This window comes from Scyliorhinus torazame, chromosome 19, assembly GCF_047496885.1.
Source record: "Scyliorhinus torazame isolate Kashiwa2021f chromosome 19, sScyTor2.1, whole genome shotgun sequence".
Lineage (NCBI taxonomy): Eukaryota > Metazoa > Chordata > Chondrichthyes > Carcharhiniformes > Scyliorhinidae > Scyliorhinus > Scyliorhinus torazame.
In genome coordinates this window covers 76,011,446-76,034,487 of record NC_092725.1, presented here as the reverse complement: position 1 = coordinate 76,034,487, position 23,042 = coordinate 76,011,446, and the positions used below count along the sequence as shown (strand labels likewise).

The following is a 23,042-nucleotide window of genomic DNA, read 5'->3' as shown; positions in this document are numbered from 1 at the left end:
GGGATAGGGTGGAAGTGAGGGCTTAAGTGGGTCGGTGCAGACTCAATGGGCCGAATGGCCTCCTTCTGCACTGTGGGCAGCACAGTAGCACAAGTGGATAGCACTGTGGCTTCACAGCACCAGGGTCCCAGGTTTGATTCCCTGCTGGGTCACTGCCTGTGCGGAGTCTGCACGTTCTCCCCGTGTCTGCGTGGGTTTCCTCCGGTGCTCCGGTTTCCTCCCACAGTCCAAAGACGTGCAGGTTAGGTGGATTGGCCATGATAAATTGTCCTTAGTGTCCAAAGAAAAAAGTTAGGAGGGGCTATTGGGTTACAGGGATAGGGTGGAAATGAGGTTGGTGTAGACTCGATTGGCCGAATGGTCTCCTTCTGCACTGTATGTTCTATGTTCTAACGCATTCGCAACCATCCAAAGTTATCGATTCGAGTCTAATTTTTATATGGTTCCTCGTGCACGGCAGTTGCCCGGGGAAGGTTGCACTTCTGAGTAATTGCTGTGCAAACCTTAGCAGGGGATTCTCCAGCGCATCTTTGCCCCCCCCCCCCCCCCCCAACTCGGAAGTTCTCGGGCACGGTATTTTCCTAATTACAGCGGCAGTTATCTGCAATCACCAGCAGAGGGAGTCCGATCTCTTTAAAAAAAAAAGTCCAGGAAAACACAACTTGGAATAAAACCCAGAGGAAAAATATAGAAAAGCAGGGGAATTTTTTTTCGGAATTAGCACGTGTTCGAAGCTCCAACTTGAGTGACGGACATGGATGCAACGTGACAGCACCACGTGACCCCGCCCAACGTTGCTACTCCACATTCCAACGTCACGTGCCCCTGCCGCTGCACGGTGATTGGCCTAGACCCGGGCTCGGGGGTCTCGTGCTCTCCCGGGGTCGGCTTGTTCATTTCTGGTCAGAAATTCAGCGCCGCTTTCCAGACGTATTTATTGTTGCGACCTTTTACTCCATTCAATTCGGGCAAGGCAGAGTTTCAACAAGCACCGCATTAAATTCCAATAAAATGGGTAAAATTAAAATCTACTCGCCCTCCACCAACTTCCAATCATTCGCCGGCCGTTTTCTGTAGATGACAAGTAACCGGGTGAATTTCACATGCAGTGCGAGGCTGGCTGACTTTTCCCGAGGGCTCCGCTCCACAGCGGTGCTTGCTGCACTGTCAGAGTGCTCGGAAGTGGAGACGGTGTTATTTTCCGAACTGAAATAGCAATATTTTCTCGTGCACTTTTCGTTACCTTCCCAACTGTATTTGATCGGTCACGAATATCATTTCGTGAAAGTCCACCTTTTGCGAAGTGCCCTTTATCATGGCTTTTGTTTTTTTAAGTTTGTTTCCCAACAACACACAACCCCCCCAAAAAAACCATGTTTCTAATTCATTGTAACGGTCATTTCTGATCCAAATCGGTCTTTCATCTAGCGAGTTTAAAATGGTGCTGATATATTAAAACATATTTTCAGATAGGCTGTTCACTTCGCTGTTTGAAATGTATCTATCGTGTTTCCAGATCACGTAAGTGTTGCTAAACACAAAATCACAGGAGAAATGCAGTTTCCAAGTTAATTGCGAGAAAGACTTCACACAAAGCATTAACTAATGTAGATACACAGACAACCTTTTCCAGATTTTTATTTACGTCTTAGATGAAGATAACTGTTAGCTTCCGATTCCTTTCTGCTTCACTATACTTTGAAGTTATAAATACATTATTTTACATGCATTTTTTAAAAAAAGATTGTTTTTTTTAAATCGGCGGAGCTGAATTCACTCAGTTTTTAGAGCCGGTAATTAAAACCAGGATGAAGACAGCATTCCCATTCCAGCTTCAAAATGAACAATGCTTCATTTTAAAGTTTTGTAAATCAGCCACGAATTACTCTGATGAAACAAAAAAAATAAGTTTAAATATTAAAAATAAGTTTCAGAGGCGAAATTTGAAATCCCCTGCTAAGGTTTGCACGAAATTCGACCTTGTTTGAATTGTATTTTTGATTAATCGTCCATTCTTAGCATATAAAATCGTTACACTTCGAACTATATATACACACTCAATCCTCATTTATAAATACATTCCTTTGCAGTTATGCTGCATTTTAGACTGTTATCTACTGGTCCGCTTGCCAGATACTACGGGATAGATAAATGAACAATTTTAAAAGGGAGTGCAATTGTGTCTGGACTTCAGAAAGCTTTAAACATGCAATGTGCGATATTGAGGAGATGCATAATGTAGGTTACTGAAATAAATTCCAATGTACATTTTTTAAAAACCTGTCGATCCAGTAACCCATATATGCTCTAATGCTGATCTATGAATCAGAATAGACTGCATTAAACAAACCATTCGATAACTAAAACGCCTATTTACTGCATATTCAGATGTAAAGTGGGAGGTAATGAAGCCGTGGCTGTGTTAAACTGGGTGTTGTGTAGAACATTCAGTCCAATAAGAATGCACTTTCCAATGGAGTCTACATTGATTCACAATCTGTATCGGGACTTTTTCCTTTGTGTGTAAAATACGGCAATCAAATATTGCAAGGCGATTTAATTTCAGAGTGATATGAAGGTACCCAAGAATTCCCGTGTCATTTGAGGTCAATGCAGGCAGTAAGCAACAAACCCTTATCTCTCTCTCTCGAACGGATTCTGTTTATTGCCACATCACAGGTTCAACCCTTCATCTGTTTATACTGGGATTATTCTCAGAAAAATCCTTAAAAGTAAATCGCCCCCACCAAAAAATGACTGCTTCAATGAAGAATTTCCTGGCACTCTGCTCTGTGAAACGAGGTTATTCATTATTGCAAATTAAGAGAGGAATGTGACCGTTCCGTGGATTGTTGCTAGCTAGCAATTGTACTATTTAAAATGTGGATTTGACCTTTTAAGGTGTCTTTATATTTAGTACGTTCCCAAACAAATAGCTGAAAAGATGCAGAAAGTAGTCCTGTAGCTTACTGAAATAAAATCCAGTGTATATATTTTTGGAAACTTAGTGTGTCAAAAACCCATTTGCTAGTGGTGCATTAAAAAAAATTATAACATGGACGCCTTTTTCATTTCAATGTGTTTGCCCTTTAACATAAACGATTTCTAAGGTGCAAACTGCAATAAAAAAAATAAACGAACCTATTTTTCCTGAGCTCCTTCCCATGGCCCATTTGGGGGAGGGGGAGGGGGGGGGGGGAGAGAAGAGATGTCCCCCGCCTCCCGCCCGCCAACTCAGCTGAACTCCTTAATAAATTTAGAAATTGGTCAACACGGTGCCTTAAAGGTGCACTCCTCGTCAAGTACCGACTGCTGATCAGAAACTGGCCTGGCACGGGCAAAGCCAGTGCTTCCTCATTAACCCTGTGGCTTTACAGAAAGCTGCGATATTTAATGTTAATATTCACATCAAATAATGTAGTTGTATTTGAAAACAATACTAAACAGTGTTGTCACCAGACTCTACCACATATGGGTAATATTGAAATACTTGGGAGGCACAAAATATATATGCAAAAAGAAGAACGAAAAAAGCTAAACAAAACTTCCTCATTCTTCCCGGGTTGCTGTTGACAGTCAGTCAGTTCCTCTCGCTTCAAACCAAGTCATATCATCTGGGATTTCTTTCAGGATCAACGGTAGAAGACAGGACCAAAATTATTTAATCCTCTGGTAGAAACAGACAATTCTGGAAATACTCAGCAAGTTCGACAGCATTTGTAGGCAGAGAAAAACAGAGTTAACGTTCACCTCTCCACAGATGCGGACAGGCCTGCTGAATATTTCCACCATTTTCTGTTCCCAGATTTTCAGATTCCTTAGTATTTTGTGTTTGCATCTTATCCCCGTGGAAATAAAAACGGGGAAACGACTGATACATTTCCGTGGCAGAAATAATACTTTTACATACAACATAACCCCTGCTGATGGGATTTTTGAATGCAAGAAGTTCCGGTTTTCAATCCTTTCACAGTGTACATTTTTCTCACTTTGTTAAAAGGGACATTGGCTATACTTCAGCTGAGCCCACTAGTAAACGGTCCTTTCATTTTTCTCCCTAACTTTCATTCTTTCACGCGGTTCTCCAGCAAAATTGAAGTCAGGCATAAAGTGATCACCCCCCCCAAAAAAAAAATTCCCGAGTTTATTTTACTTTCACCGTAAATTTCACTGAGGGGGTAAACGCGTATAACCAGAACACGATTGGCGTTTGCAGAAGTTATAGGGGGAAAGCTTTCCTGAAGGATTATTCCAGTATAGGAAAGCGAACCATGACCGACATCCCGGGATGAAATTGTTATACTTTGTCTCATCAAAGTTTGGAGTTGAATAATTTTATTAGATAGGGAACAAGAGAAAGACATTGATTTTTTTAAACATCTAAATGATCCGGCACTGTGGGCCACGGTTGCTTTTTAAATATGATGTTGTGGTTAATGCACCAGATAATTTTCTAGTCAAATCATTCATTAACAGTGTTAGAAATTAACAAGTGTGAACCGAAAATGGACTTCGCTATAATACAGTAACACTGGAGAACTGGCTGGAGAAAGATCAAACATCTGGAACATCATATGGAAACCCGACAGAGTTTTTTTTTTAAAGTGGTTTAGGGAAATGGTTTAAGTCAATGCGTTCTTACATAATGCCCTTATAACATCTGGGATTTATTTTAACTGTTTTAAATATTTAAACCTTCATTTCTTTCCTTGGTGAAATCAGCACTTTGCAAGTGACCACCGGAATCACAGCCAGAAATAATTCGGGGAATTAAACTGTACATTCGGTCTCCTGAAAGTGGTTGAAAATAGACAAATTTAAACATGCTCCTCCTGCACTGAATTACACCCATTTTGTAAAAGGTGGAATTTAATTTCCGATTGATAACCCAGCAGCAAACAATGCACACTTAATAAAAACCTAATCCAAGGACTATTACATTTTTCCTCCAGGCTCCAAGTTTTCGTTCGTTTTGCTGGGAAGGGAGTGGGCCTATTTGCTGCACTCCAGGCTTGTGATGTATTGTAAAAGTATAATCTCGAGTGGGGAAAAGATGCCTTCTTAAATATTTAATTTTGTCAATTCATTTGGCCGGACTGGGGTGTGAATAGTATTTATTTCCACGTACAAACAAAGACTGAAGTTAGCCCAACGTAAATCCCTGGCTTGTTTCTGAAGCACTTGCACTTTACTCTTTTAATACTTCATTTTGCCTAAAAGCCTTTCACCAACATACTTCAACTTTTGACATTAAACGCTGCAAATCCCAAACTGATCTCAATCGAATGATGTTTCTTGCGCTTACTTTGTGTTTTATTAACCCTTTCTCTGTACACTTGGATATTCAGGGCCAAAGGCACGCAGCAGGGATGATACAAAATGTTCCGGTGGTTTGACTTCTTACAATATTTGAGTTCTAAAGACAAAAGGCAAATGTTGAAACGTTCCAACAGGCAATCTCCAGGGAGTTTAATTAACTCATGACAAAAACAAATCTTTTTTAAAATAAGATTACTTTCGTAGTGATATCGCTCTGCTGGGGGAAGCAAATCTACTACACTCACATCAGAAAATGTACTCTCATTCGGACTCAGGCCAGTGAAACATTCCAGTTATTTATTTCGGAGCTATATATGATACGCAGTCCCTAACTTTGGATTACTATATTTCGAAATAAGTATTACTCCATGTGTTAAGCATCAAGGGTTATGTTAAACTACACTGAGTCGTCTACTCAACATTATATAAATTGATTTGTAAATGCAATGGTTGTCTAGTCTCGAAATGTGTTAAATAATGTTGATTCTTTTAATTCAGAAAATGAAATGTTGCGCCAATTCAACTGAGTGCTGGAGGTTAATGCACTTAAATCATTAAACTTTAGTTGCGAAACGGAGGAATGAAAGCAATTTGGAGCTCAAAGCGTCCCAAGTATTTAATACAAACGGTACCGTTTACTTTCAAGATCTCTGCCCTTGAGAAATGAAAGATTGTCTAGGTATTGTCGGTGTACAAACATCTGTGCAGCCACATTATATTGAGTGCGAATTGTTGTCCTGGATACCATAAACACCTTTTCAGTTTTTCTACAGTTGTGTATTCCTTCGAGGCAATTTTATTTCTGTTAATCATATTAATGGATATTTGGCTTGGTTTAAAAAATAAATCCAGGTAGAATTATAGGAAATTAATGTGACATTTTTTAGTGCAGAGGAAATTGCAGCTACATTTTTTTGGATGAGTATGGGATAACTGTTGTTACATTTTACTGGTGGGGTGAATAGGGATTAATGTTGCATTTTCAAAGGAAAATCAGGAAATTAATACTAGATTACGTTTTCAGGGTGAGAATGTGGGAATTGGATGTTAATTCTTTAGAGGGATTGATGTTACATTTTCTGGTGAGAACAGGCAAATTAATAATATTTCCTGAAGAAAAGGGAGAATTAACATATATTTGGTGTAATTGAGAACTAATGTAACATTTTATGGGCAGGAATAAAAAGAAATCAATGCTACATTTTCCGATTAAAGTGGAATTATTAATGTTACATTTGGAAGAGTTAAAATTACATTTCTGCGGAAGAATGGGGAAATTAATGTTACATTTGTGGATGAGAATGGGAGAATTACATGTACAATTTTGTGGGTGGAAATGAGGGAATAATGTTACATTTCTGGGTGAGGATTAAGGTCATTACTGTTACTTTTTGGATGAGAATTAATGATATAATGCACTGATTTAGAATAGGGTAGTTGGTCTTAGATTTCAGGATTATAACAAGGAATGAATGTTGTGTTTCTTGATGGAGCTGACGAAATTACTGACATTCTTTGAGTCGGCTTGGGAAGCCGTGTGTTACCCTTTCTGGGTGGAAATGGAGGAACCAATGTTACATTTACAGAATGAGAATGGGAGAATTATAGTTACAGTTTCTGAGATGGAATGGGGAAATTAATGTTACATTTTCTGAGTGAGAATGAGGAATTCATATTTCGTTTCTAAGTGAAAATGGATTAATTAAAGTTACATTTTCTGGTTGAAAATGGGGAAATTAATGTTACATTTTCTGGATGAAAATAGCAGAATTCCAGTTACAGTTATGGGTATGGGAAAATTAATATTATGCTTATGGGTGAGCATTGTGAAATTAATGTTACATTTCCTGGGTGTGAATGGGGGAATTAATGTTACACCTATTTACACTATGGGTAAATATTGGGTAATTTATGTTACATTTTCTGTATGGGAATGGGGGAATTAAATATTACATTTCTGATTGACAATTAATATTATATTTTCTATTATCCTTTCTGCATGAATGGCAAGAGGCTGATGTCATATAATCTGGGTAAGAATGTAGGAATTAATTTTCTGGTTGGGAATGGGGAATTGCTAGGTTTTATGAGTGAAAAGGGGAGATTAATGTTTCATTTTGTGGGTGAGAATGCAAAAAAAGTCAAGTTACAGAAAAAACATGATTTTCAGTGACCCTGTCTTTATTGATTATAATTAAATATTTTAATTTAACAAACTTTGTAAAATCAGTAAAATGGTTAAAACCAGTTAGTTGTTTTTCAAAACAATCTAACAGTAGAATGGGGATCCAAACCCAGACGAATTTGAATTTAGCTCAAAATTACTTGGAATTAGTTGTCCCAGTTTGTCCAGGCACAGCAGAGAAAATATTTGGTAGAAAAGAACAGGAAAATTGTGGACAGACCAGGAACCTCCATTTGGGAAGTGTAAATTGATGGTGCAGAATGGTAAATTATTCACCATGCTAATTTGTTTCTTGATGATATTGTACAGATAAAAGAAGATAAAAGAATTTTTAGCACATAATATATTGTCTCCAGGTGGAGAGGGAAGAAGCGCACAGGAATAATTAGGTGGGTTTTTAAAAATGACTTCAAGAAATTGCAGCAGTTAGCACACCTATCAGTTTTGCATAAAAAATAGTAAAAACTAAATAAATGTATTTTAAAACCATTGCAAAAATGGTGATAATTGAAGATGGGGAACTTTCAGAGTTGTATAAATTCACATTCGGGTTCTCTTTTTTGAGGGACATGTAACTAAATGTTAGAATTGTTTCACTCATTTGGTATTTCTAATTTGTTCTAAATTAGAATGTATTAGATTATATCATATTTTATATTAAATCATGTTTTATAAAAACTTTTGTGTACAGCAATTTAATTTTTATTCATTTTTCTGTACATTCATTCTTTAGAATTCTCACCCAGAAAATGTAAATTTAACTTTGCAATCAAACCCAGAAAATAAATCATTTCCCAAGTTTAATGACTTTTCTAATATTGTAGTGTAGCCAGAGAATTCCTGGTTTGACTGTTTAATGTTAGTCAACGATAGATCATACGGGGTTAAAATCTTTCAGGTGGAAATTTGTTTTGTCTGGTTTCATACAAGATATAGACAGCGTGTTAGGATTGCACACTAGAAGTCGGAGACCTGAGGCTCACCTGAAATTTAGCCTCGAGCCTCGTCACCATATTTCCAGTGAGTGACAGATGTCATTTGGGCGCCCAGAGGCAACACGCCCATTCTACGAGGACAAAGTTAGGCTGGGTACCTAGGAATGGGTTGAAGGCAATCAGGAGGAAAGAGAAAGTCAGGTGTTTAAGCACGGGCTGCTATTGTGAAGATGGGAGGAGCAGGAGCCTTCCTCCTGGATCCATGTTCAGCTAAGTAAATGTTTTGAATTTCCTTTTATAACAATCTTTAGTGTCACAAGTAGGCTTACATTAACACTGCAATGAAGTTACTGTGAAAAGCCCCTAGTTGCCACATTCCGGCGCCTGTTTGAGTACACGGAGGGAGAATTCAGAATGTCCAAATGACCTAACAGTACATCTTTTGGGATTTGTGGAAGGAAACCGGAGCGCCCGGAGGAAACTCACACAGACACGGGAGAACATGCAGACTCCGCACAGACAGTGACCCAAGCGGAAATCGGATCTGAGACACTGGCGCTGTGAAGCAACAGTGCTAACCACTGTGCTACCGTGCAGCCCTTTTAATGGAAGCCTTCTGAATCCTTTAAAGTCTACTGGTTAGACCACATGTCAGCATGCTTATGCTACTAGGCCCAGCACAGGGTTTGTTTCAATACCCCTAATTTTGGAAAGGGCATCTAAAGCAAGTGTTACTCCACTGCCCATTTGCGTAGTGGAAAGGGATTAATGCCTCTTTGGAGATAAGTCCTGGATGCCTAACACTAGAGCATTTGCCAATATATGGTGAGTACTGCTGGCACAGAATGCATATACACACACACTGCACCATATTATTGGATGATTTGTTGTCAATTTTACACCTATAATGTAGGCACAGTGTTTGAGTACACGGAGGGAGAATTCAGAATGTCCAAATGACCTAACAGTACATCTTTTGGGATTTGTGGAAGGAAACCGGAGCGCCCGGAGGAAACTCACACAGACACGGGAGAACATGCAGACTCCGCACAGACAGTGACCCAAGCGGAAATCGGATCTGGGACACTGGCGCTGTGAAGCAACAGTGCTAACCACTGTGCTACCGTGCAGCCCTTTTAATGGAAGCCTTCTGAATCCTTTAAAGTCTACTGGTTAGAACACATGTCAGCATGCTTATGCTACTAGGCCCAGCACAGGGTTTGTTTCAATACCCCTAATTTTGGAAAGGGCATCTAAAGCAAGTGTTACTCCACTGCCCATTTGCGTAGTGGAAAGGGATTAATGCCTCTTTGGAGATAAGTCCTGGATGCCTAACACTAGAGCATTTGCCAATATATGGTGAGTACTGCTGGCACAGAATGCATATACACACACACACTGCACCATATTATTGGATGATTTGTTGTCAATTTTACACCTATAATGTAGGCACAGTGCCAATTAATTTCCTTATATTATAAGACATGATCTAACGGCAATGCCATACTGAATCAAAACAGTGTGATCTGCAATAAAAGCAAAATATGCAGATGCTGGAAATCGGAGATAAAAAGCAGAAAATGCTGGAAAACCTCAGCGAAGGTTCTGAAGAGTACTTTGAACTCGAAACGTTACCTCTGTTTCTCTCTCCACAGATGCTGCCAAATCTGCTGAGTTTTTCCAGCATTTTCTGTTCTTATTTCAGTTTAGCCATCTCCCAGAATAACCTCTGGAATGGTAAAAACCCAATCAATGAATATCCCAGTAAAATTGCCACAGCATCAATAAACAATCAGGACATGATTACCATGTGCCGTCCAATGTTGGAATTCTTACTCAAGCTGTTGGTTTTATTACATACAATGTTTTTCAGCATTCCATTGATGTGGACTGTGTCATGTCATTTAGTCAGCGGAAGTGCACTTAGGCAACATAGCAAAGGACATCGCCAGAAGGTAGCTTTGGTCTGCTATTTTGCTTTTCTGCTATTATCTCCTGAAGATATCCAGGACCTGTTTGACTTCAGTTTCGGGGCTGCTACGTGCAACTTGTCACCTTACACAGTTGGCCAATATTTATACCTGACCCTTGCCAGTGGTTTTTAACAGACTATTCGACCCAAAGGAAATCAGAGCCAAACTAGTTACTATCCTCATTTGACTCCACACGCACGCACAGCTGGGATTTCTATCAATAGTGAATGTTATGGCCAAACGTATCCATTTTTAGTCCAAGGTTACTGAGGCCAATTGTAGCTCCACAATGGCTGGAATCAGTTAACTCAGTGTAGACCAAATCAGGAACTTTCCTACAAATGCAAAATACTGCAGGACGCTGGAAATCGGAAATCAAAACAGAAAGTGCCAGGAAAAACGTAGCATGTCTGGACAAAATGTGGAGAGAGCAACAGAGATAACATTCTGAAGAAGAATCATATTGACTTGAAACACTGGGCGCGATTTCCCCACGTGTTGCATCCGGTGTCGATTCCGGTCTTACTGGTGAAAAACGGGTTTTACGCCGGGCGCCGAGCCCAGTGCGATGCACCGATCCGCTGCACCCGGTATGATCTGGACCCCGCCCCCCTGCTGGGCGTGGTTCTGTTTTACATACTTAAATGAGAAACTAAGCTCATTTACATATGCAAGGCCTCCCAGCTTCCGGTATTCACTGATCTCACCAGCAAATTAATACTGGTCTCCAAAAAGCAGAAACCAGACATGATGGCCACGCCGGGAGGCTCAGAGACCATTTGCGCTCGTAGGTGATCGGGGTCAGGGCAGGGGAATGCCCTTAGCACCCAGGCATGCCAACCTGGCACATTGGCAGTGCCAACCAGGCACTTACTGGTTGCCAGGTTGGCACTGCCTGGGTGCCAAGTGACGAGGCCTGAGGGGGACATGCCCATGAAAGGGGGTGAAGGAGGTGCATATGGGGGGGGGGGGGGAGGCCTGAAGGGGTGTATGAAGGGTGGGAGGGTGAAGAATGGGTATAAAGGGGGAGGGCCTGAAGTGTGCGCGGGGGGGGGGGGGGGGGGGTTCTGAAAGGGGGGAACCAAAAGGATGGGGGATGGCATTAAGGGCTGTGGCCTTAAAGGTGGGGGGGGGGGGGGGGACCTCAGCGACCCTATAGTGGGGTATGCTCATTTGGGTGAGAGGGTGATGTCCCGATGCCGACGAATATGGATGGATGTGGGGGGCCGGGTCACCCTCATGCCTGTGGGAGGGGGTGGCATGCAGACATTTAGTGATGGACCGGTTGCCCCTCTGAGGTCGAGGGTTGGGGGTGTTGCCCATGTCTGCGAGGGGTCCTGATGTCCGTGGGCGCGGATGTGGGGGACCATCAACCTAACGGTTCAAAAATGATGCCCCGATCTCTGACTGAGGAGCCGGTCTTGCCGGCGTCTTTAGTTCGCCACTACAGAAAACATTCGAATTGTGGGAGGATTCAGCGACAATCTTCCCAGGCTCCTAAAAATGACTACGTGTGGGTGAACAGTGATCCGAAGCGCGCCCGAACACCCGGCGGCAATATAGCCTGCGAAACCCTCCCAAAATGACACGTCTTTGGATGAATCGCGCCCATTAACTCGGTTTCCCTCTGCACAAACGCTGCCACGCCTGCCGAGAACTGCACTTTCGGTTCATTCCCAAAATTCAAACTTGACGAGCTCTTGGGGAGGTGAAAACTTACCACTTGCTCCCCAAAAGGGTCAATTAAAATTTGTCAGACTAAGATTGATAACATTCTTGCTAGGCAAAGGTATCAGGGGACATGGAACACAACTGGGTAAATAAAGTTAAGATGCAAATCCACCATGATTTAATTGAATGGCAGAAGAAGCTCAAGAGGTTGAATGGCCTAATTTTGGTCCTATCTAGATATCAATGAGTAGGACTTGGCATATGTGTGCAAGCATTCATGCATCAAGATATGTCTCCAGTCAATGAGTAATGTAGGTGTTTTCAGTAACTTGGATCTGTCAATCTGCATTGTATTCTACAAATACCAATGTGACATGTAGAATAACAAAGTTCCTAAGAGTTCTGTTTTCCCCGCTCTTGTACTTTGATATTCTTCTGACAATTGGCACCAATAGTTTAATTCCAAACTTTTCTAACTGTGTTGAGAGTAAAGAACCTTTTGAATTTTTAGTTTGGAGAGACGTTTTTTTATAACCACACCAGTATTTATGTTATGATTTATCTTTGCCTTAGGCTACATAAGCAATTGCACTGATGACCCCACAATATACACATGTCATTACATTGTCCAATTTGTCGCGCCAGAATAAAATTCGGCAATGTCTGTTTTCCCCTTGATTTGCCATTTTAAAGCCGTTCATACAGTCAGAGCCATTTTATAGAATGAAAATAACTGCATTTCAGCTATAAATTACTTTATATAAGCAATTGATTAAACGTTTAATGCTAGTAATTATTTTTGTATGTCACAGTGAAATATCATTTCAAACACGATGAACAAAAAAGAAACAGGCAGATAGATGATTGACCTACAGTTGCCAGTTTGCTGAAGCAGAGAGAGAAAATTTTCTAAATCGGGCTGAAATTACTAGGTCCAAGTTGTCACTAAATGAATTCAATAGTAATTTATTGAACATTATTTTCCAAGGTACCTTTTTCTTTGTTAATGACCATGGACCTATTTGTTTACAACAAAGATTTTTTTCACATGCCTTTTTTTTAGTAATGTTACATTTTTAAATATAATTGCAACGTGAATTACTTTTATAGATTGTTAATCTGATTTGCCAAACAGCCAACCCCACCAGCTCAACTTGTTTTATAGGAAATTATCCTGCATGTTTCCACATTGCATCAACACAAGATGAGCAATTATAGATTAACACTCAAAATTTGTGTTAATTCAGTCCCTTTCCAGGGTGAAGGACTGACTGACTACTTTAAAGAGTCAGTAAAAGGCAAAATGGGCCAAATATCCTCATTCTATACTTCGAAATGGTTTCAGGTTGCTCCAGCTTTGTACCAGCTGCAGTCTTACAGCCAGTTAAAGTTTGGAATTTAACGTAATGATATTCGTTGGAAATGCCTGAATTTAAAAGAGGGAATTTACACAGTGGCACATTAATGCACTAAGTTTAATTCGCTTGTTTCAAATTCCACTCTTCCTTGTTTTAGTGGATATGCTAACTCCCGCCCCCTCCCCTACCAAAGCATCTCCGCGTATACCTTGGAGAAAGGAATTTCAGACAAATTCGTTAAGCATCCCACAGCGTGACTGAAGCGCCGAAGCTTCAAATAATGGAGGATAACTGACATATGTCAATGGAGGAGTTTCAGTAGCAGTTGGAAGCCATTGTGAAGGGTGTGTTGAAGAACACACACACCAATCCTCCTTTTCTAAATGGACAGTGAGCATGTAGAGGGCAGCTACAAAACAGTGGTAGATTGACAAAAGGTATCCACTAATATAACCTAACCTGATTAGCTCGTGCTAATATCAATTCCATATTGCTCCCCTGCCCTGTTAGTGACGTCAGGTCCCAAGTGCCAGAAACCGGAGTGGATTGGGGATTTAAAGTTTTATACTAAGATTCAAGAATTGAACCAAATGCTGACAGGATTTTAAAACTTCATGGAATGTTTGCTTGCAATAATTTATAACAGGGTTTTGTAAGACTAAACTCAAAATAAAACGGAGGCTTTGAGAATGTCAATACAAACAAGGCCTTGCATTTAATGTCTAATCCTAATTTAATACGAATTGTGATCGATGGTCTTATGTTTCTTATTTTTAATAAATGGCCATCTTGCCAGCCACAACTGCAGGTGAGAAATGAGCGCAGCACCTGCTGGGAGTGAGCCCGTCAAGCGGTCTCATCTCAACCCGTTTGCAGAGATGTGTGCACTTTGCAGGGACTCCGAGTCTGCCTGTGCGACCATTTACTGCAAATGGCATGGAACTACAGAAGAGAACCGCAACCGTCTCAACATTTGGGGGTCGCTTCACACCGCACAACTGCTCAATACCAAACCTACCGATTTACCAATTTCAAACAGTGACCAATAGGGCAGGTTGGAATTCTGCATTCAGCTCCCGCCTTACCTAACTAAGCTGTACAGTGATTTATCCCCATCCCGTTAACTGAGAGCACACAAATCAGGTTTCACTTCATCAGAAATGCTCAATCCCGATCATTGATTGAGCGGTGCATTTATTTGTTCCTCAATGGTCGAGGGGAAATCCAAGACTTCGAGCAGCTGGAGTACAATGTGTTCACCTCGGCACGGGGCTGAGCCACTATGGGAACCCCCTCCTGTCTTTAAGGACAGGGAATGCTGCTTTTTTGCACATGGTGGGTGACATGTAAAAACATCGCGGTTCAGTGGGGGACAGGGATACCGTCTCCAACACAACCCACGTTTACACCATTTGTTAGAGGAGCCATCCTCGATATCGCAGTCTAATTCTCAGACCCGGGGTGCAGTCACACCGGGTCCCTTCACTCCACAACAGTGCAACTTTTGAAAAAGTCATACCTGCCATTTTAAATGGCTGGTGAATTGGACATCGCGAAATAAATTAAATTATTATTTAATTTGAACTGATGCGTTTGATTTGTTGAATAGATTATACTAATCTGGAGACGGGACAAAGAAACTCCAAGGACGACAGGATGTTTCAAAGATCTAGTCTCTTGTTGAAAATTCAAGGATATGTTCCCCCTGTGCATGTGGATAGCAAAGATAATTAAAAATTGCGACACAACTCCGCAGTACACCCTCGCTTCTGTCTTTTCAAGTCGATAAAATGTGTTGAGAGATGGTCCTTTAAATATTGAGGTCAGGCTATTTTAGTCGCTGCTTTGATATTTGCGTGCAACATCAGAAACAAACGGGGACAGCTGGAATCTTACAGCTGCCACTGAGATACAGACTCTGGGATGTGTTTTCTCTCTCTCTCTAGCTCATCATTTCCCCAGTAGTCCATGTGGGGAGTTAAAGTTTCATTTTTACCCAGCATCTAACCCCGCAGCCCAAAGTCCGCTTCAAACAACCGCACTGCACTGTGATATTGTTATTATAAAAGACACACTCTTAGACTGAAATGGTTTCTAATCTGCTATTTTGCTGCTGGCGGTTACAGAATGCTTTGAGCGCTCTTTGTGTCTCTTCCCCTGTGCTCTCATTAAAGTATCGGGTGTAACCATTCGGAACAGAGAAAATTGCAGAATAGCAACTATTTCCATTCATCTTAAGAATGTGTATTTTATGTTAAACTGTATAAGAAGGCCGTGCAGATTATGTGAAGGTGGCTTTGGACTGCGGGAGGGACTGGGGTGGGGTAAAATCAGCGTCCCATGTTGGTCGAAAATGAAACTGTGCTGTCTGCTTAGATCGATTATACAGCGCGATTGAGCAGTAGAAAGAGACCGGGTTGATTATCTGATTTCTGGTCTATCTGGTGTGACGATACAAGAGTGGTGACCACTTCGGTTTCTCCGGAGATCGTCAGCAAATGGTTTACATTTTACGCGCAAATTAATGCTTTTACAATTCTACGAATATTACTTAACAATAACACAAATGATCCAAAGATCCAGCAGTCTCCCTGTTCCCTAACCGGCGCGTTGAATGGAAAATTATTTTGTGTGACACACAGAAAAAGAGGAAATATGGTTGCTTGTGTTTGATTGAAATGACAGAAAATTAAATGCGGGGGTTTCTTCAAATCTTGGAACCTATTGCATTTTGGATGGTGCCAATGCTGCCGCGTGTGTTGTGCAACCATTTCAATTTTACTAACTGGGACAGGATCCCTGAGCATGCGGGTCCACATCTAAATCTAGTTGCTGCAGTATAAATGCAGCTTTCCAGCACAGAATAGCTACTCTGCTATTTGGGAGAATCAAATATTGCAAAACTAGAATTTTCCAAAACTAACTGAGTATTACTTGAACTTGGGGTGGAAGGTGTTATTTTAGTGATAAAACATGTCCTTGAGTGATCAACTTGCTCCAAGATGGACCAACATACCTGCGTAGCCGAATGTATATACATTTCACTGTCGAGACTGCAGACAGATTTTGCTGCAGGGTTGGATGTATGTATACACTTGCCTATATGGTTAAGTTAAGATTTTCCCAAGTGTCTGCAATCTACCTGCATATATTACATTTGGCCCGTGAGTATATATTTTCTTGCATAGTTGAATATCTCTGATTTGTCTGTAAAATTAAGTGTGTGCTAAGTCGAGTTATTGTGTGAATTAGCTCTGGAATTCAAACTGTTTGCAGATATACTGCAGCCTGTACTGTTTTGTACGTCCAGCATGTACATGTAGAACAACAGTTTTATAATTTACCAGTAGATCACTTGTTCAGATTTATTTTTAAATTTGTACGTTGTTTTTCTTGTAGAGAATACCCAGTGCTCACCTTTAAAGTACACATCTTTTTGTGTTGATATATTAATTACTCACTATTAGTAGCAGAAATAACGAGTACTATGTAATGCCTTTCATAACCTCAGGATGTTTAAAACTGCCTCACAGACAACGATGTCCTGTACTTTTGAAATGCAGTCACTGTTTCAGTGTAGAGAAAAGCAGGAATCAATTTGCATAGGGCAATGTTTCACACGCAACAATTAATAAAATGACTGGCTAATCTGCTTTTATGACATTGTCCGACGATTATATATTGTCTTATTTTTTTTCAAATAGTGTCATGGGATCTTTTACATACATCCAAAAGGACCAACAAGGCCGGGTGTAAAATCTCATCAGAAAGACAACACTCTAACAGTGCAGCACTCTTTCATTACTACATTGGTATGAATTTAGATTATATGCTCAAATCTTTGGATGCGAGCTGGAACACATAACTTTGTGATCAAATGCTGGCAAAGGTTAACATCTTAAATTTGCAAATTCAATTCTCTAAACTAGCTCCATATTGCTGATACAATAGTAGCAAATGCATACATGAGCACGTATTCCATAATATTATATGGCCACTTGTCTGCAACTCACAGGATTTGACTGTCTGTTATTATCTAAACTCTTGTTTGTTTAGTCTGCTTATTTGCATATATATTAACAATGCAAATTATGTTAGATTATCAAAACTCATCATCCATTTGCCTCCGCACTGTATCTTGGATTTTATATTTTGAATAGTGTGTATGTGGAATCCAGTTTCAGTGCGGATTTGTCCATAGTCTGGTGTTGCATAATTTGATTGCATTTACACCATATTAGAGAAATTAATAGGCTGCATAAGGAGATTAATACATTATAAAAAATACCAATTAGGGATTATACAAAAAAATCTCACAAGCATTTCATGATATTGACTATATGTGCTATTCTTTAAACTGACTATTTGCTACACTCTGCTAGATTTAATTGTACTGTATGCATAATCCACTGTTACTTGACAGATTTCATTGAGCAGCATGTATGTCGTATTCCATGTTCTATATAGGCACTGTACAGTGTAGATATGCTTTTCTGTGCTGTGTGGATATTGGTATACTGCGGGTATATGTTTCCAGATCAGAAGAGTCCAGCTTTATTTCCTTTTTAAGACTGTATTAAGACTGTGGTGAAGTATGTGAGCAGAACGGTGGGCACTTGCTAGATACAATACATAATATATTAAAATATTTTATGTTTGTGGAAACCATCTGTCAACTTTTTTCAAAATAAATTGCCATGCTTATATTTATTATAGAAGCTACCTTTTGTAATTTTGTCACACTATAATTAATTACACCATTGAAGGCAAAGCAGCACCATCACAGACAGAAAGTGTAACTGCAGCACAGGTTTTTGCAGTACAGACTGAGAAACAAAAATGAGGGACTATTACACTACCAAGTATAATTACATTGTGACTGGTTTACATAGGTAGTTTCTGTAGAAAAGTGGACATAGAAATTAATAGAGAAGAAAATCAGAGATTATACATATAGATATATTTTCCATATTATAAATATTGCAATTTTTACATGGGTTTGAATTGGAAATTATCATGCAAACATTTCTTAAAGAGATTCTCATATTGAAATGTGTACAAAGAACAATACAGCACAGGGACAGGCCCTCCGGCCCTCCAAGCCTGTACCAGTCATGATAACAACCTTGGTCAAAACCCTCATCACTTCCTTGTGCCGTATCCCTCTATACCCATCCTATCCATGTATTTGTCAAGATGCCTTTTGAACTCCATTAATGTATCTTCTTCCACAACCTCCCCTGGCAATGCATTCACCACCCTCTGTGTACATTTGCATGTTATACTTTCCTGTGATGCCACACTAATGGGTATTTCATTATTTTATGTCGCAGCATCCTTTTTACATTCTTTGTACCCACAAAAACACCCAAAATGGTTCTTGAAAAGCTTTCCCATCAATTTTTCTCTGTAACTGTAATTTCTAATGTCTAATATTAGGCTTTAAATACATGTTTCACAATGACGTGCAAAAACTAATCAATTGAATTCTATTTTGTTTATTTTAATGCATTTTTAAAAATAATTACGTGAAGGCCCAAGTCTCTCCCAAAGACATGAGACTTGATATTTTTACTCAGAGTTGTGATTCTGTTAGCTGGATGCATTATACAGTCTAAGCATGTGCAATGTACCCAATTTCCTGGTTATATCAGCATTATTGTCAGATGAATTGTTAGAATATTTTCTCTCATTTCTAGCAGTTTGTATTGCAATAAATTAAAGCTAGAGGCTAAATTGTGCAAGCTTTAATTCAGTTAGTGTTTGTTTTGAATGCTTGTGGTTTAAGGGATAACTGATGATGAAATGGAATGAGTGATTCATGTATGTGAGGATGGAATGATGGCAAGTGTTTGGCTTGGAGTTTTCTGTTCATGACAAAAAAATTTCATGTTTGTTGAGATGGTTTGCATGGTCTGGCCACTTAAAAGAGCTGCACAGTGAGAACGAATGTACAGCACGAGAGCAGAAGAGGAGGCAGAGTGGCTGAAGATTTAACAGACACTGGCCAGGGAGCATCCAACTTCCGTGTACCATAGGAAAGACATTACTGGGGCAGGATGGTATTAGTATAGGAAGTAGAATCGTATGGTGAATCGATGTTAATTTAATGAAATTGTCTGATGTGGAGTGCAATATTATGGAGCACGAAAAGAGTTGACAGAAACTCTGGTTATTGTTTCGATTAAATATATATGAAGAGTTGGATATAGAAAAAGTGAGTTTCTGAAAACAATCCACACTATGTGATGGTAATTGTAATCTTAAGCGTGTATGTGTTTGTGCGTATATGTGCAATAGCCCTCTCTATTCAGCTGCAAACTCCCCTCCTCGTGCAGACTGAACCTCACGCACGGGTCCGCAAACCGCGCGCGCGCTGGGTGACACGACCGCGTAACTATTGGTTCGCAGCGCCAGCTGTGCGTGCGAGACGACCCGCCCATTTCCGCTTCCGCTTGCCAGGTGAGTGAGAAAGAAGCAGCTCTTGAGTTACAAAATGGCGCCGCGTTATCCAGATGCCTCCTGGAGGGAAGCAGCTGCAAGCCCTCCTCCTTCTGACATCTTAGCCTCCAAACAGCAGTTTAAAACCATAGACACGGGAAACATCTGTCTCTTTGAGAGATCTGTCCGAATTCACTAATCCCTAAATTTAACCTTTCAGCTTTTCTCCCCTCCAAAACAAAAAAAAGTCAAGTTCAAGTTTAAGAGCAGATTTAATTAAGCTATAACATGAATCCCGGGAAATATATCATTTTTTAATCGTACCTTTCGTGTGAAGGGAGCGATTGCAACAATTTAAGAAGTGGGCTACTGATGAGGATATTCAGTTAGCGGTTTTAGGAATTTAGTTTGCCATTAAAAGTTTTTTTTCAACGACGAATCAAAGCTATTCAATTTTTCGGAAGCAGTGTCTTATCTCATGCGCTCATTTCGTGAGCGCTATTTTTGGCGGAGGGCAAAAATAAAAGGAAATGTCAAGTTTGAGGCTGACAAAAAAAATTACACGGGGGGGGGGGGGGGGCGACGACGACGACGACGAAACCTTAACACGGAATTAAATCCAACTTCAGATACGAATCAGATCACTTACGGTTGCGTAACATGAACTTCTGAAGGAAACTAACGTGAACACTTTTCGTTTTTCACTTCCCCCCCCCCCCACCCAGAAAGGCGAAAAGTAGATTTTTTTTCGGAGCCACACACGCATGGTGTTTAAAAACTTTTTTTTCCTGATGGTTCCGCACTCTCCGTCCCGCCGCCATTTTCAACAGTCAGGATGTTTTTTTTTGTAAAGTTCAAGTGCACCGCCGCTAGATTCTGCAAACAGGACGATGATGTTGAATGAAACTTTTAGATTTCTGTTCCCAAAACGAGAGGATGTCGACACGTTTTCAAAGAACGAATCTTTACACTAAACACACTGGACGACTTTTTTCTTCTTCCGCTGTACTGCAAAGCGGTTTAAGCCAATAACTGAATGCCTGCCCGTTGCAGTTAATAATCATGCCGACCGCAAGACAGAGCAAAACGGATTAAAATAACTCCGAAGTGTTACCCTAATTTTTTTTTCGTATCACAAGTGCATCTGTGTGTGAAGCACCTCACATCGGACACAGGGGAAGAGTTAGTTACGCGCAGAAAGGGAAACCGTAAAATCGTGATTTAATATTGTTACTTAATAATTAAACTTAAAATCACATTGTATATCTATCTATCAGCGACGGAAGCGGGGGGATGAATCGCAAAGTGTCGAGAAGCCGGCAGCTGCCTGTCTGCTCTTTTGCTTTTATTTGTGACACCAAGCTAAACATAAACACTTAACTGGTACAACATCAAGGAGTGCGTGGATTTGTAAAATTAAATATTGATTTCTCTTTGTTGATTTCTACAAACGGTAAGGCGATATAATTTTGGCATGGCTTGAGAGGGGTAGTGCTATATCTGGTTTTAAAAGCTAATTTGTTCCAAAATCTACTGCTACACCTTTCAATTAAGGTCGATCAGCATATGTCATCATGGTTTTGTGTTAATATTTCCCCCAAATTATATCACAAACGTAGGGTCGTAACTTTCCATGTTTATTGGCCAATATACATGAGGATACATTGGAGAAGTCTTTCCGAGGTTTTTCTTTACGGTTTTGACTAATACATTTTATATGGAGATTAGTAGAGACACAATTGCCAAATTAACTTTTGATTCATAAACAAATTTGTTATAACTGCAAGGATATAAAACGAATGGTAAGGTACATATTGATGAAGAACATGATCGGAGAGATAATACTGACAAATGTTTTGCAAATGAATAATACTGGTACCATCTGCAATTTATATTGTGGTTGTAAAACTCATAATTGTTTAGTCGCTCTGTACTGTTTTTTGGTTTTGAAGAAGTGAGGTAGTGCAAAGCATTTTCAAGTTAGTGTCTTTTCAATGGAAGTGTATTTCCTTACTTTATGTATAGAAATGGTAATCAATATTTTGATATGTTAATAGGCCAATATATTTTCTAGGGAACACAAGTAACACATTTTGAGTGTGGAATGAAATAACTGACTAAAGATTTTTTTTGTTTAAAAAAAAAAAAATCTGCTCAGTTCCCTGTCACTATCTTTATCCTTCCTTACCATCCCTCACTTTGAACGAGCGTAACAGTTAAAGTCATGAATTTCTCTCTATTCTCAATTTTGACTGACAAGAGAAGCCTTTAATGGGTAGGAGTTTGCTGCATTTCTTGTAAAAATAACCCTGGTCCATGGATCATTCACCTATTGAGAGTTGCAGCAACATTTGCTGAAATGAGCTTGCTGAAATGTCCTGACTTGTCTGTCCTCAAACGTGGATTGAGGCTGGATGTAAACATAAACCCACTGAATAGAAGGCTGAATTAGATCGAGGCACTGCAGTACTTTTCATAGGGAAGTCTGATTTTCATCAATGTAAATTGGCCTACCATTGTTTATTGCATATTGGATTGGGAGTAGAAAAAAACAGCATTGCTTAAAAATAATGTACAAAACTCATTTTAATAGAATTCAGTCAAAAAATCTGTCAGAATGTGACTGAAATTCAATTCTTGGTTGAAGGAACTTAAAAGTTTCACAGAAAAGAAAAGAAAAAGTATGTTGCCACGATTTTAGCAAATTTTTAATCTCAAGCATAGGGAAGTTGTTTCCGTCGTTGCGTACAAATGATTGTTCTTGCTTTACTATTATATGTTTGTCTTTTTGTGCCTATGTAAGTGAAACAAATTACTGATAAAACATCAGAAATTATTAAATTACAGGCATAAAATAAATAAATAATTTTTCGGCTTTTAGTTCTGCAGTCAGAGGGCGGCATGTGGTGCAGTGGTTAGTACTGGGACTGCGGCGCTGAGGACCCGGGTTTGAATCCCGGCCCTGGGTCACTGTCCGTGTGGAGTTTGCACATTCTCCCCATGTCTGCGTGGGTTTCACTCCACAACCCAAAGATGTGCAGGTCAGGTGCATTGGCAACGCTAAATTGCCCCTTAATTAGAAAAAAATTAATTGGGTACTCTAAATTTATTTTTTAAAAGTTCTGCAGTCAGAATTTAGAGAACTAGGTGAAAATTAACA

General features: G+C 39.9%; 1 long non-coding RNA gene across 1 annotated transcript; it reads right to left on the bottom strand.

Annotated features, from left to right (window-relative positions):
* Positions 1–1,622: 1,622 nt before the first annotated feature.
* LOC140396231 (uncharacterized) lies at positions 1,623–20,661 on the bottom strand. The gene is made up of 2 exons (XR_011936488.1): positions 20,532–20,661; positions 1,623–1,887 (listed from the first exon to the last, which is right to left on the bottom strand). It is a non-coding gene; the product is annotated as an uncharacterized lncRNA (long non-coding RNA).
* Positions 20,662–23,042: the final 2,381 nt, after the last annotated feature.